The sequence below is a fragment of the Vitis vinifera genome, chromosome 10, assembly GCF_030704535.1.
Source record: "Vitis vinifera cultivar Pinot Noir 40024 chromosome 10, ASM3070453v1".
NCBI classification, from domain to species: Eukaryota; Viridiplantae; Streptophyta; class Magnoliopsida; order Vitales; family Vitaceae; genus Vitis; species Vitis vinifera.
This window is the reverse complement of record NC_081814.1, coordinates 15,950,366-15,964,127: the sequence shown is the minus strand read 5'-3', so window position 1 is coordinate 15,964,127 and position 13,762 is coordinate 15,950,366. Positions and strand designations below refer to the sequence as shown.

Here is a 13,762-nt window from a genome sequence, read left to right as displayed (position 1 = left end):
TACACCAAACCAAAAAACAAGTTTTTTTTTTTTTTTTTTCCATTGCCATCACCATGATTCATTATATATATATATATATATATATATAAAAGGCTTCCTTCCATTTGGCACACGCCCTTTTTTTTTTTTTTTTCTCCTTGCTTCCAGTAGCATAGTACACGCGTACGCCCTTTTTTTTTTTTTTTTTTTCGTCCTTCCTTCCTTCCAGTGCTGTGCACACGCGTTCTTTTTTTTTTTTTTTTTTTTTACATTTTCTAATCCCTTCAACCACAAATAATAATATATTTATTTACTCTTTTTTTTTTCTTTTTTTTAATAAAATTAACCCTAACCTAAAATTGAAACTTTCCAAGGAATTTTTTTTTTCATCTAATAAAACTTGAGATCTCCCAAATTCCAATAATAAAATCAAAATCTTAAAATTTTTTATTATTTTGATATTAAAACGAATTAAAATAAAATAAACTAACCCTAATCTAGATTTGGGTTTTCCAAAAGATATCTAATGTGTTTGAAATTAATCAATGAATCTAAAATATTAAACCAGGGGTTAAAATCTTACCTATAGAGATCTGTTCTTCAACCCTGAAATCTGACTCCAACCTACGTTCTCTGAAATTCTGCGAACAGGAACTCTATTCAGAAAAGAACAGGAAGAAATAGAATTTCTAATTTATACCTAGGGTATTTATTCGTAAAATTACACTTTTACCTCTCTTCCACTTTATTAAATTAATTAATTAACTAATTGAATTATTATTAGTAATTTCCTAAATTACCCTTAAAAAAATACTTGGGCATTACATCCTCCCCTCCTTAACAAAAGTTTAGTCCTCTAAACTTGACATACCTGAGTCTTGAAATAATTGAGAATGTTTTTTTCTCATCTCTTCTTCTAACTCCTAAGTGGCCTTTCGGATACTATGATTGCTCCATTAGACCTTTACCGACTTGACAATAGCATGTCGCAATACCTTATCCATCACATCCACAATTTGAACGGGTACCTCTTCATAGGTCAAGTCCTCCGAAATTTGAATAGGCTCCAACTCCACAACATGAGAGGGATCATAAATATACTTCCTCAAGGTTGAAACATGGAAAACATTATGAATCTTAGATAGACTTGGGGGCAAGGCTACTTTATATGCCAAAGTGCTTACTCTTTCTAATATTTCAAACGGACCCACAAAACGAGGACTAAGTTTTCCTTTTCTCCCAAATCTCATCATAGACTTCATAAGTGAAACTTTCAAGAACACATGATCACCCACCTCAAACTCCAAATCTCGCCTACGATTATCAGCATAACTCTTATGTCTAATTTGAGCTATTTTTAATCTTTCTTTAATCAAAGCAACTTTTTCAACAGTCAACTGCACAAGTTCAGGCCCCAAAATTTTCCTTTCTCCAACATCATTCCAACAGATAGGAGATCAACATTTCCTACCATACAATGCCTCAAAAGGTGCCATCCCAATGCTAGCTTGAAAACTATTGTTATAGGCAAACTCTACTAAAGGTAAATGATCATCCCAATTACCTTGCAGGTCCAAAATACAAGCTCTCAACAAGTCTTCCAAAACCTGAATTACTCTTTCTGATTGACCATCAGTTTGAGGATGGAAAGCAGTACTAAAACTCAACTCAGTGCCCAAAGCTTTTTGTAGACTATGCCAGAATCTAGAAGTGAAATGAGGATCTCTGTCAGACACTATAGAAACTAGTACTCCATGCATTCTCACAATCTCCTTCACATAAAGAGAAGCTAAACGATCTAAAGAAAAGTTGACTTTCATAGGCAAAAAGTGAGCAGACTTTGTCAACCAATCAACAATCACCCAAATAGCATTATTACCCCCTAAGGTTCTTGGCAATCTTATCACAAAATCCATGGTAATATGCTCCCACTTCCACTCAGGAATAGCAAGTGGCTGCAAAGACCCTGCTGGTCGCTAATGCTCAACCTTCACCTGTTGACACACTAAACACTGAGCCACAAATTATGCAATATCACGCTTCATACCTGACCACCAATAGTTTTGCCTCAAATCCTTGTTCACCTTTGTCCCTCTTGGGTGGATTGCAAACTTGGAACAATGAGCTTCCTCTAAAAGCTCCCTCCTTAAGTCTTCATCATTTGGGACACAAAGTCGAGTCCCAAATCTCAAGATCTCATCATCTGACAAAACAAAATCAGACTTACTGCCCCTCTTAACTTCCTCCATAACTTGCACTAATTGGAAATCATTCTTTTGTAGGGTCTTAATTCTCCCAACTAAGTCTGGTTGTACTCTGATTTGCTACAAGTGCTCCTAAGCCCATAACTCGAAAGTGGACTTGTAAACTCCTTAACTCTTCAAGTAACTGCCTTTGACAGCCTCTAATAGCTGCTAGAGAACCAACTGACTTCCTACTCAAGGCATCAGCTACAACATTCGCCTTCCCAGGATGATATTGAATAATACAATCATAGTCCTTAAGTAGTTCTATCCATCTTCTCTGTCTCATGTTCAACTCCTTTTGGGAAAATAGATACTTCAAACTCTTATGATCTGTGAATATCTCACAAGTTTCACCAAAAAGAAAATGTCTCCAAATCTTAAGTGCAAAAACCACAGCAGCTAACTCCAAATCATGAGTAGGGTAGTTCCTTTCATAAGGATTCAACTATCTAGAAACATAAGCTACAACTCTCCCATGCTGCATAAGAACACAACCTAAACCCTGATGAAAGGCATCACTATACACCACAAATTCTCCTGAACCTGAAGGGATAGTCAAAATAGGAGCTGACACTAATCTATTCTTCAACTCTTGGAAGCTACATTCACAATCATCAGACCACTCAAACTTAACTCCCTTCTATGTCAACTTAGTTAAAGGTAGGGCAATCTTAGAGAACCCTTCTATAAACCGCCTATAGTAACTAGCAAGTCCCAAGAAACTTCGAATCTCAGTCATAGTACTAGGTCTTCTCCAATTAGCTACAACATTTACCTTTCCAGGGTCAACTGAGATGCCATCATTGCTTACCACATGCCCAAGGAAAGAAATTCGGTCTAACCAAAACTCACACTTCTTCAGTTTAGCATACAACTGCTTATCTCTAAGGGTCTGTAATACAATACTCAAATGACCCTCATGCTCCTCTCTACTTTTTGAGTATACCAAGACGTCATCTATAAAAACCACCACAAACTGATCTAAATAGGGTTTGAATACCCTATTCATCAAGTCCATAAAAGCAGCAGGTGCATTAGTCAAACCAAAAGGCATAACAAGAAATTCATAGTGCCCATACCTAGTTCGAAAAGCAGTCTTGGGTACATCTTCCCCTCTAACCCTCAACTGGTGATAACCCGATCGAAGATCTATCTTAGAGAACACACAAGGACCTTGTAGTTGATCAAACAAATCATCAATCCGAGGAAGGGGATACTTGTTCCTCACTGTCACCTTATTCAATTCCCTATAGTCAATGCAAAGTCTCATTGAGCCATCCTTCTTTTTTACAAATAGAATAGGAGCTCCCCAAGGTGAAACACTAGGCCTGATAAAACCCTTGTCTAATAACTCCTGAAGCTAAACTTTCAACTCCTTAAGCTCCACAGGTGCCATCCTGTATGGGGCCTTAGACATAGGACCTGTTCCTGGTACCAGATCGATGGTGAACTCCACCTCTTTCTCTGGTGGCAAGCCAGGCAAATCCTCTGGAAAGACATCAGGATACTCCCTTACTATGGGTATGTCTTTCAACTTCAAATCACTTTCATTACTCATCACACTAGCCAAAAATCCTTGGCAACCCTTCTTGAGCAAGCTACTAGCTCGCAAGGCTGAGATCATACGCAATGGTTTGTCCACATGCTTCCCTTCAAAGCTAAACTTAGGCTGACCAGGAATACTAAACGTCACCCTTTTCTCAAAATAGTCAACAGAGGCATGGTAGGAAGCTAACCAATCCATCCCCAAAATCACATCAAAATCCTGAAGGCAAGGAGTACTAAGTCAATTGGCATTTTCCTATAACCAATCATCATAATACAATTTCTAAGCATTCTACTGGCCACAACAGAATCTCCCACAGGAGTAGCAACAATCAAATCAAAGTCCATGCTAGCAACAGGCAAACCCAACAAACCAGCAAAAGATACTGAAACAAAAGAGTGTGTTGATCCAGGATCAATCAAGACTCTAGCAAATAAGGTGTGGATTCGGAGAGTACCTGTCACCACATCAGAAGTGGCCTGAGCATCTCGATGAGTCATAGCAAACACCCGTCCTTGGGCTTTGGGTTTCTGTTTATCCTCTTTATTTTCCTCTTTAGGCTTCCTAGTGATGAACTTCCTATTCTCTGGACAATCTCTGATCAAATGTCCTTGCTTCCCACAACCAAAGCAAGTTCCAGTCTCTCTATAGCATGGCCTACCCCCATGCTTCTTACCACAAGTAGGACAAGCCCCATCTAAATTCTGCGCTGCCTTCCCTTTATTCTGATTTCTTCCTGATGTAGACCTTTGCTGTGCTTGATTACCATGAGCACCATCACTCCTATTTCGCTTCCTTTGCTATTCCCTATACTGATGAAGCTCCTCATTATCTTTCTCTGCTATAAGGGCTCTGTCAACAACCTCTGAATAGACACCAAGTTTCAGAATAGATATCTTGTTCTTCAAATAAGGCTTCAATCCATCTTGAAACTTTAATGTCTTTTTCTCCTTTGTAGCAATCAACTATGGGGAAAAACGTGATAACTCTGTAAATTTGGCCTCATACTGAGCCACAGTCATATCCCCCTATTCCAAACGAATAAACTCTCCCACCTTCTGCCGCCTAACACTGTCAAGGAAATACTTCTTGTAGAAAGCCTCCCTAAATTGTCTCCATGTTATGGGTCCCTGATCCTCCAAAAGTCTCCTAGTCATACGCCACCAATGATCTGCCTCTTTATCTAATATAAAAGCTGCATAAGAGGCTTTTTACTCCTCAGAGTAATCTATGACACCAAAGAATTTCTCCATCTTAAGGATCCAAGCCTTTGCCTCTGTGGGATCTGTAGCACCAGAAAAGTAAGGAGGACCCAATTTCTTGAAGTCATCAAAAGAGCTACCCCTAGAAGATGAAGACTATCCCTGAACATTAGTCCTAACAGCTCGAGCTTGGCGTTCAACTAAACCAGCTAGTGTCCTAAGATACCTATGGATCCCTTCTGCACTCACGGGAGGCAAACCCTCAACTGGAGGTACATCATCATTAGCCTGACTGTTTTGTAAAGAAGTTGCTCTTCTTGGTGGCATGATGTCCTAAAATAATAAGGCATAACCAAATTAGTCACTAAAGAACCAATTAGAAAATTTACAAATAAAGAAAGAATTGGAATTTATACTAAATGAAACTAAAACTTAAACAAATGCGTCACTCATCTATTCCCAATCTAAACCAATTCAAATTCCCATCAAGATCAAAACCTAGTGCTCTGATACCACTCTTTCACGCCCCAAGACCCACTCCAAGGGCGTGACAGTCATTTTACACCTCAAACCCGAAGGCTTACAGTGTAACCTGACCCAAACAATTATCTTGTAATTGGAAGTTACCAATTACCAAATATCTGTTTAAAGTAGCGGAACAAAATCTAAAATCCTCAAAATTCAATTTCAAAACTAAAACATTCACTATCCAAAATCCATTGTCCAAATATTTGCAAACTTAAACAATTCAAGTACTAGAACAAATTTCAAAATCTCCAACACTCAACTTTGATCTAACATAAAATTTGAAAGATCAATATCCAAATAACTTCCAAATACCAAATGATCCAAATGAACATAACTAACAGCTAAACAAAATCCAACATAAAATCCTAAGTCAAATCCTAATGATGACCATTCCTCAGCCTAGCCATCACTCCTCACCCGAACTAAGGATACCTGAAAAATTTTCAACAATTGGGAATGAGCTCACAACCTAATAAGGAATATTAATGCAGTTCAGGGATCAAATATTTTCATTTCAAATAGGAGATATCATTTTTTTTTTTTTACTATTGATATTAAAACGAATTAAAAAAATATAAACTAACCCTAATCTAGATTTGGGTTTTCCAAAAGATATCTAATGTGTTTGAAATTAATCAATGAATCTAAAATATTAAACTAGGGGTTAAAATCTTACCTATAGAGATCTGTTCTTTAACCCTGAAATCTGACTCCAACCTACGTTCTCTGAAATTCTGCGAACAGGAACTCTATTCAGAAAAGAACAGGAAGAAATAGAATTTCTAATTTATACCTAGGGTATTTATTCGTAAAATTACACTTTTACCCCTCTTCCACTTTATTAAATTAATTAATTAACTAATTGAATTATTATTAGTAATTTCCTAAATTACCCTTAAAAAAATACTTGGGCGTTACATAATCCCTCAAATCCCAATTTTCAAATAGTTTTCAAAATTTTAGATTCTTTCAAATGATTTTAATTCTTTAATTTTTCTTTCTTGATTTTAAATAAATCCAATCTTAAATAAATCAATTCCTACCATTTTCCACTAAGCATGCATTATTCTTATTTTATTTTTTATTCTATTCTTTTTATTTATTTATTTATTTTTATTTTTATTTTTATTTTTATTCTTATTTTATTATTATTATTATTATCTTCTCTTGATTTCAAGCATTTTCCATCTTTTTAATAAAAAATTCGCTGCAATTTTCTTTCCAAAAAGACACTTTCAAATTTTCTTCATTTTTTTTAAAATGTTTTAAAATAAGTGTGAATTTATTTTCGTAATTCTTAATTATAGAATTTACGAAATTAATTCACTAAAAAATAAACGGGCTTTGGTGGGGGCCCCACATAAGTGAAGTTATAATTGATTGATTGATTGATTAATTAATTTAATTGTTATGCATGATAGATGATTATTCTGCTCTATGACATGCTTGAAATTATTTCTTAATTGTGCACTAACCCCCTCTTGATAGCGTATATTGGTTTGCCACCCAGGTACGTATTTCTTTACATCATGATCACTCCTTATGTTTGTTTTGTTTTTCATACGTGCATGATCAATTTGGGTACTCATTGATTTACTCGTCCATCGCCATGATTGCTTCATTTTATTAGTAGAGACCCGACTTTAGGGACTTAGAGGGGTGCTACGGTTTTTACCATACCTTCCCGATGAGTAACCTGACCCCCGAACCCGATCTGGTTTTTCACATACCACATTTTCCAAAACAAGGAGTCACACTTAGGGTTTTCTTTCTTATTTTGTTTACCCTTTAAAAATAAAACAAAAATAAGTGGCGACTCTAAGTCATCTTCTAATAAATAAAAAATCATTTTTCAAATAAAAATCGAGTTCGCCATCCAGTGGGAAACGCATGAGCCGAAATGCGGGGTCCACAATATATTAACTATAAATTACCAAAAAGAAGTAGAACGACTTTTAAGAGGTGTTTGGTAAAACTTAATACTTATTATTTAATGACTTAAGTTGACTTTAAGTTAAATTATACTTAAATTGTCAATTTAAAACTTATTATTTAATTCTTACTTTAAGTATTAAGGTTATTTGATAAAACTAACTTATAATTTATTTTAAATCATGAAATTGACATATTTATCCTTTAAAATTATATCTAGTAAGAAGAATGTTATTGAGACCACTAAATAGAAGGAAAAGTTCAAGGCTAGAGATAAGAAGAGTAAAGGGAAGGGCAAGTGTTTCCTTTGTGAAAAAAAAAATGCCATTAGAAAAAGGAGTGCCAAAATTCCTAAAGAAAAAACAAGGTATGCAACATTCACTTTTAGTTGAATCACGTTTAGTAGCAAATTCTACCAACTCTTGATGGATATATTATAAAGCCACTTAACCATATTTGTAATTATTTACATTGGTTTCGACTAAGGAGAAGTTTGAATGATGGGGAGATGTACTTGGCTCTAGCTTTTGAAGTAAGAATTGTTATGTAGTAGTGAGAGATGTTACCCTTAGATGATAATTGTGTTCTAGGACTTAAAGATTATCTTTATTTTCTTGAGTTTAGAAAGAATTGTCTTATAATTTATGTAAATTGAATTATTCAATTGTTTTTTTTAACAATAAAGAAGTTTTTATTAAAATGAATAACTCATTTATATCCTTAAGATCATTGGTTGATAATCTTTATCGTGAATCTCCATTATCTGTTTTGCCAAATAATGAGAATTATCATATATTACTTAAAAGAAAGGAACCTAGAACCAATCAAATATAACTTTGACACTTGTCACTACAAGAAATAGGATTTTTGGTGATGGTCGGGGACCGTCACCAAATCTTATATATCTGTGACCAAAACCTATTGTTGCGGTTTTATGAAACCGTGATCGAGCGTCACAGTATGAGGCGTAGCTAAAGGTATTGGTCATGGTTTCCTAAGTGATCATGACCATATGATTCCTTTTTTGTGACGGCCATACAAAAGCTGTGACCAAAAAGTTAAGAATACTTTGCTTTTTATTAAGTTGATTTAGTCACGGTCAGGTAATAAATCGTGACTATATGTTTAACCTATAGTCATGGTCAAATAATGAACGTGATTAAATGTACACTTATAGTCACGGGTAAAGTTATCAACCATGACTATATGTAAGCTTATGGTCATGGTCAAGTAGGTTACTGTGACCAAATGTAAACTTAATGGATTAATGTAATCTTATGGTCACGGTCAATGCCCTAACCGTGACTAAATGTGTGTCTATAGTCACGGTTAATAAAATGATTGTGACTAAATGTAACCTTATGGTCATGGTCAATGCCCTAACCGTGACTAAATGTATATCTATAGTCACGGTTAATAAAATGATTGTGACTAAATGTAATCTTATGGTCAAAGGCAATTCATTAATCGTGACTAAATATAGGTATATGGTCACGGTAATTAAGTGACCGTGACTAATAATTAGGTCTATTATGACAAAATGTCCACTTATGGTCACGACTACTAAAATTAATCATGTGATGGCCGCCTTATCCCCAAATTTTGGTGACGGTTCATTATTGATCGTGACTAAAAGTACACTTATGGTCACAATTTTTTAGTGGTCGTGACTAAAATTTGTTATATTTTGGACATTGGTTTTTTATAAATTCAAAATTCTCAAACCTGTTATAAACCCAAACAAATCCATTTTAGACCTGTATATGCAATTAAGCAATTAATTGTTTTTTAATATATTACAATCAATTATTCCAAGCTAGTTAAAAACTTATATATCGATATAAGTCATTAAATAAAAAAACCAAACAAACAAAAAACAAAGAGATTCAAATTTAGTTTCACATTCTAACATAATATAACAAATCAACCAACCAAACATCACATAATAGTCATAGAAAGCAAAAAAAGTTAGGAGAATCTATCATATAAATAAGTAGCATAATCTTCAAAAAAGTTAAGAGACTCTATCTTATAAAGATGTAGCAAAATCTTCAAATTTCTATTGCTTTTGCTGAAATTGTTGCATCATTTGCATCACCTGTTCTTGAATTTGTGCTTGCATTTGTGCTTGCATTTTTCTTTGCATTTCCATCATTTTTTCTTCAAACTCTTATTTCACTTCTTCTCGTGTCTTCCTTTGAACTTCTATCAATCTCTCTTCAAATGTTTTTTTCACATGTGAGAGTCCATCTTTCACATTTGAGAGTTCTTCAGTTGCAATTGTAAACTTTTGTTCTACAACTATTAACATTTCTTGGGCGTTTTCAAGTTGTGTTGAAAGAATAGCTCCTGATCGCCTTCTACTAGTAGAACCAAAGACTAAGGTAGGAACAGGACCCAATCCATACCCTCGAACACGACCATGCTTCTCTGGACCCATGACTTGAGTATATATCTCATCTACATATGTAGATGCTATAAATGTAGATGATACAGATGTAGATGCTCCAGATGATGCAGAAGTAGAAGAAGATGTCCCCTCAGGTTGGGATAGTAATTGTTGAAATTGATCCTGGAATTATAAAAAACAAAAAAAAAATGTTAGACTTTTAAAATAATTTAGTATGAGGCTATGATTGAAATACAAATATATAAAATTTATTTATTTCATTACCATAATCTCCTTAGAATGATCATCAACAGGCGTCCCATCTTTTCTTGTGTGTGTCAGGGCAAACATCTCAATTCTATTGGGCTCACTTCAATCCTCATTCTTTTGTGCCTATTCTTACAAGTAAAACAATTGAGTTATTTATGTACAAACAAATCATATTAATAATAAATTTCCAACCTGTATATATCGAATTTGAGTATAACTTTTTGATCTCAATGTATGCTTTATCACGTGCTTTGCCCTATTTGCCTTGTTTTTTTTTTTTTTTGAGATATCCTACATCAATTAAAAAAATAGCAAGTCACCTATATAGGTAATAGAAACATAATAAAAGTTATATACATGAATTATTAGGTTAGACATAACTAATAAATATCATTTTATGTGAATATGAGTGTCATAAGATACATTATCAAGAAAAGATAATTATCTTTACCTTGGCCTCAGGTGTACCCCAAAAGTGGATGAGCCACCTCCAATCATCATCCGATAAGTGTGGAGGTCGATGGCACAATCTCTCCTCATCTGTATTATAAGGGTTATAATACTTGGCCTTCATTTTATTTCTATAGCTTCTAAACAAATTTCCACAACATTGAAGAATGTAGCTCTTACATGTTTCTTCTAATTCATATTTTTCCTGTATTGCATTAAAATGTCATGTATAAATAAGAGGTATCATTTTTAAACAATAACATTAATATTTAGATTGAATAGTAACTAGCATATACCAATACTAAGGCCCAAATCTTTTCTTTCACATTTTCACTAACATGATTCCAATCTTGAACTTGGATGGGTACATTGTGTTGAGATCGCACCAATGTTCCCATATAGCTTGATAATCTTTCCCCTTTTCCATCATAAACAACTTGCCCTCTGGTATTGAATCGTGTAGTTTTTTTTTTCCCCGAGTTCCATACTAAGTAAATCTAAGTTACGTGTTTGGCCACGTGTCCTCTTTTTGCTAGAAGATGAACCTATTAAGAGTAATAATGAAATTAAAAGAAACATAATTTACTTATCTTATATAAATTTAAACATTAAAAACGTATCATTCAAGAAATTAAACATATGTAAACACATTTATCATATGTAAAATTAAACATAATCTTCTTAATCATACCAACAACAAAAGGATCTGAAAAATTAGAAGGATCAGAACTACTAGGAGTAGTAGTTGCAGCAGGTTGTATGTCTAAGAGTTGTTGTAGATTGTCCAACTCATCTTCTGGAGACACTATTTGTACTCTTCCTCCTCGATGTGACATTTTCTACATAATAAAGTAAATTAGAAAAAGTTATACAAAATAAGTTACATAAATAATATGAAATAAATTACAATTTGTATATCTAGTAAGTATATATGTATGTACTTACCAATATTATTAGCTACACATCATCTATATCATCATCATGAATGAATTCATTATCTTTTTCAACAATGTTTTCTTGTCGTGATAGTAGAACATCTGTTTGGATAGTTTCTCCTGCAATATCATTTCTATCCCAATTGATTAAATCATTCTCGACCAACTCATGCACATCACGTTGACTATGAAGTGTTTATAAGCTGTTGATATGGCTCTGGATCATTAGTAGATACTTTTTGATTCATATCATAAACCCCTTGAGTTTGTATCTCTACAACGGTGTGCCAATTTTCCTCATTTGAATTTTGAACATAGAAGACTTGTTTTGCTTGAGATGCAAGCACAAATGGTTCATCTGTGCATATGGTACGTTCAAAATTCAAACACATGAACCCATATTCATCATTCTTTATTCCCTTTCCACTATTGATTACATCCCACCAGTCACACTTGAATAAAATAACTCTATTTCCACCAAGGTAATGTAACTCAATTACATCAATTAGCACACCATAGTAAGAAACATGACCAGGAATTGGGTTCTTATCTCTTACACTTGTAAAGCTTGATACCTCTGTGGTCACAACAACTCTACTATTTTGAGTTTTTTTTCCCTTTTCTTGTTCTCTTGTGTGAAATCTGAACCCATTAATGATGTATCCTCTATAACATGTAACTGATGTACTTGGTCCACGAGACAATGATAGTATGTGTTCAGAAATTGGACCTTCATGTCGCATTTGTATAATCTATAGATTCAAATATAAGATGTTAATACATACATGTGTATTAGATAATAGAACAATTTATGTAGTGAATGAACTTACACATTCTTCAAACCAACTAATGAATTCTCTTGTGAATCAAATCTACATCTCGTGCACGAATACGAGCCTTAACCCTTATAGATTGCTTATGCTCTCTGATAAAAAAGAAAAAAAATTAATTATAATGCTCACAAAAACCAAAATTAAATTTTTGTATGAGAATTAATGTAAAGTTTTATTCAAATAAGTGTCTTATTCAATAAATGATGTCACTTCCTCACAATTAGTCAACACATATAAATGTGCTTGGGACCATTCTTCTGTGCTAAGAACACGAGATGTTGACTTTCCTATTGTACGTCCCATGCATTTGAAAATGGTTAACCCTCCACCATTTGTTATGTTGTTTTCAATGACATAATTTCTTTCTTCACGGTCATGCTTCGTTTCAACATCATGCAAATATCTTGAACAAAAGGTTGCACATTCTTCTGCTATGTACCCCTCTGCAATAGAACCTTCTGGACGACTCTTATTACGAACATAAGACTTTAATGTACGTAAATACCTGTCATTCCACAACATGATAGATTTGTTTCATGAACTATACGAAACCTAATATACATAAGATTAATTGAATGAGAACATACCGCTCGATAGGATACATCCATCGATATTGCATTGGTCTAGCAACCTTTGCCTAACTTACAAGATGAATAGGTAAATGCACCATAACATCAAAGAATGATGGAAGAAATATTCTTTCTAATTTGCAAAGTGTGACTATTATGCCATTCTCAAGGTGCTCTAATTGATAAGTCTTTAACACTTTAGAACACAACTATTTGAAGAAACTACATAGTTCAACTATAACAACACAAACATTTTTATGTAGAACTCCTTGAATTGCAAGTGGAAGGAGTTGTTACATGAGAACATGACAATCATGAAACTTCAACCCAAATATCTTTCTTTCATTCACTTGTACACAGCGAGAGATGTTAGAAGCATAACCATCTGGAACCTTTATTTCTTTCAAAAATTTACAGAATTCCTTTTTTTCATTTGAAGTTAGTGAATAGCATGCAGCAGGCAATATAACCCTATTCCCTCTTTGTATGGGGTGAAGTTGATCTCTGATACCCATAGCTTGCAAGTCAAGATGACTATTGAAGTTATCCTTTGATTTATCATCGATACTCAACAAGGTGCCAACTATACTGTCACATATACTCTTTTCAATATGCATTACATCCAAATTGTGATGCAAAATGAGGGTTTTCCAATATGGCAATTATGAAGGAAATTCCCAAATTCATTAGTGCTTAAGCATTTAAATCCATTTTCATCACAATTGCAACTCATAACAATCGAGGAAACAATTCAAACCTTACAGAAAAAAGTCATAGATTTAGAAACAATTCACACAAAACCAGACAAATGGAATGAAAACAAGACGGTGAACGGAGATTGAGATGAGAATCGAACCCTACCTCGCTAGAGAGAATTGTGGAG

The 13,762-nt window shown here is 34.1% G+C and overlaps 1 long non-coding RNA gene across 1 annotated transcript; it reads right to left on the bottom strand.

The window, feature by feature from the left end:
- Positions 1 to 9,862: 9,862 nt before the first annotated feature.
- LOC109123298 (uncharacterized) lies at positions 9,863 to 11,069 on the bottom strand. Its single transcript, XR_009466748.1, has 4 exons — positions 10,839 to 11,069; positions 10,544 to 10,747; positions 10,108 to 10,215; positions 9,863 to 10,005 (listed from the first exon to the last, which is right to left on the bottom strand). It is a non-coding gene; the product is annotated as an uncharacterized LOC109123298 (long non-coding RNA).
- Positions 11,070 to 13,762: the final 2,693 nt, after the last annotated feature.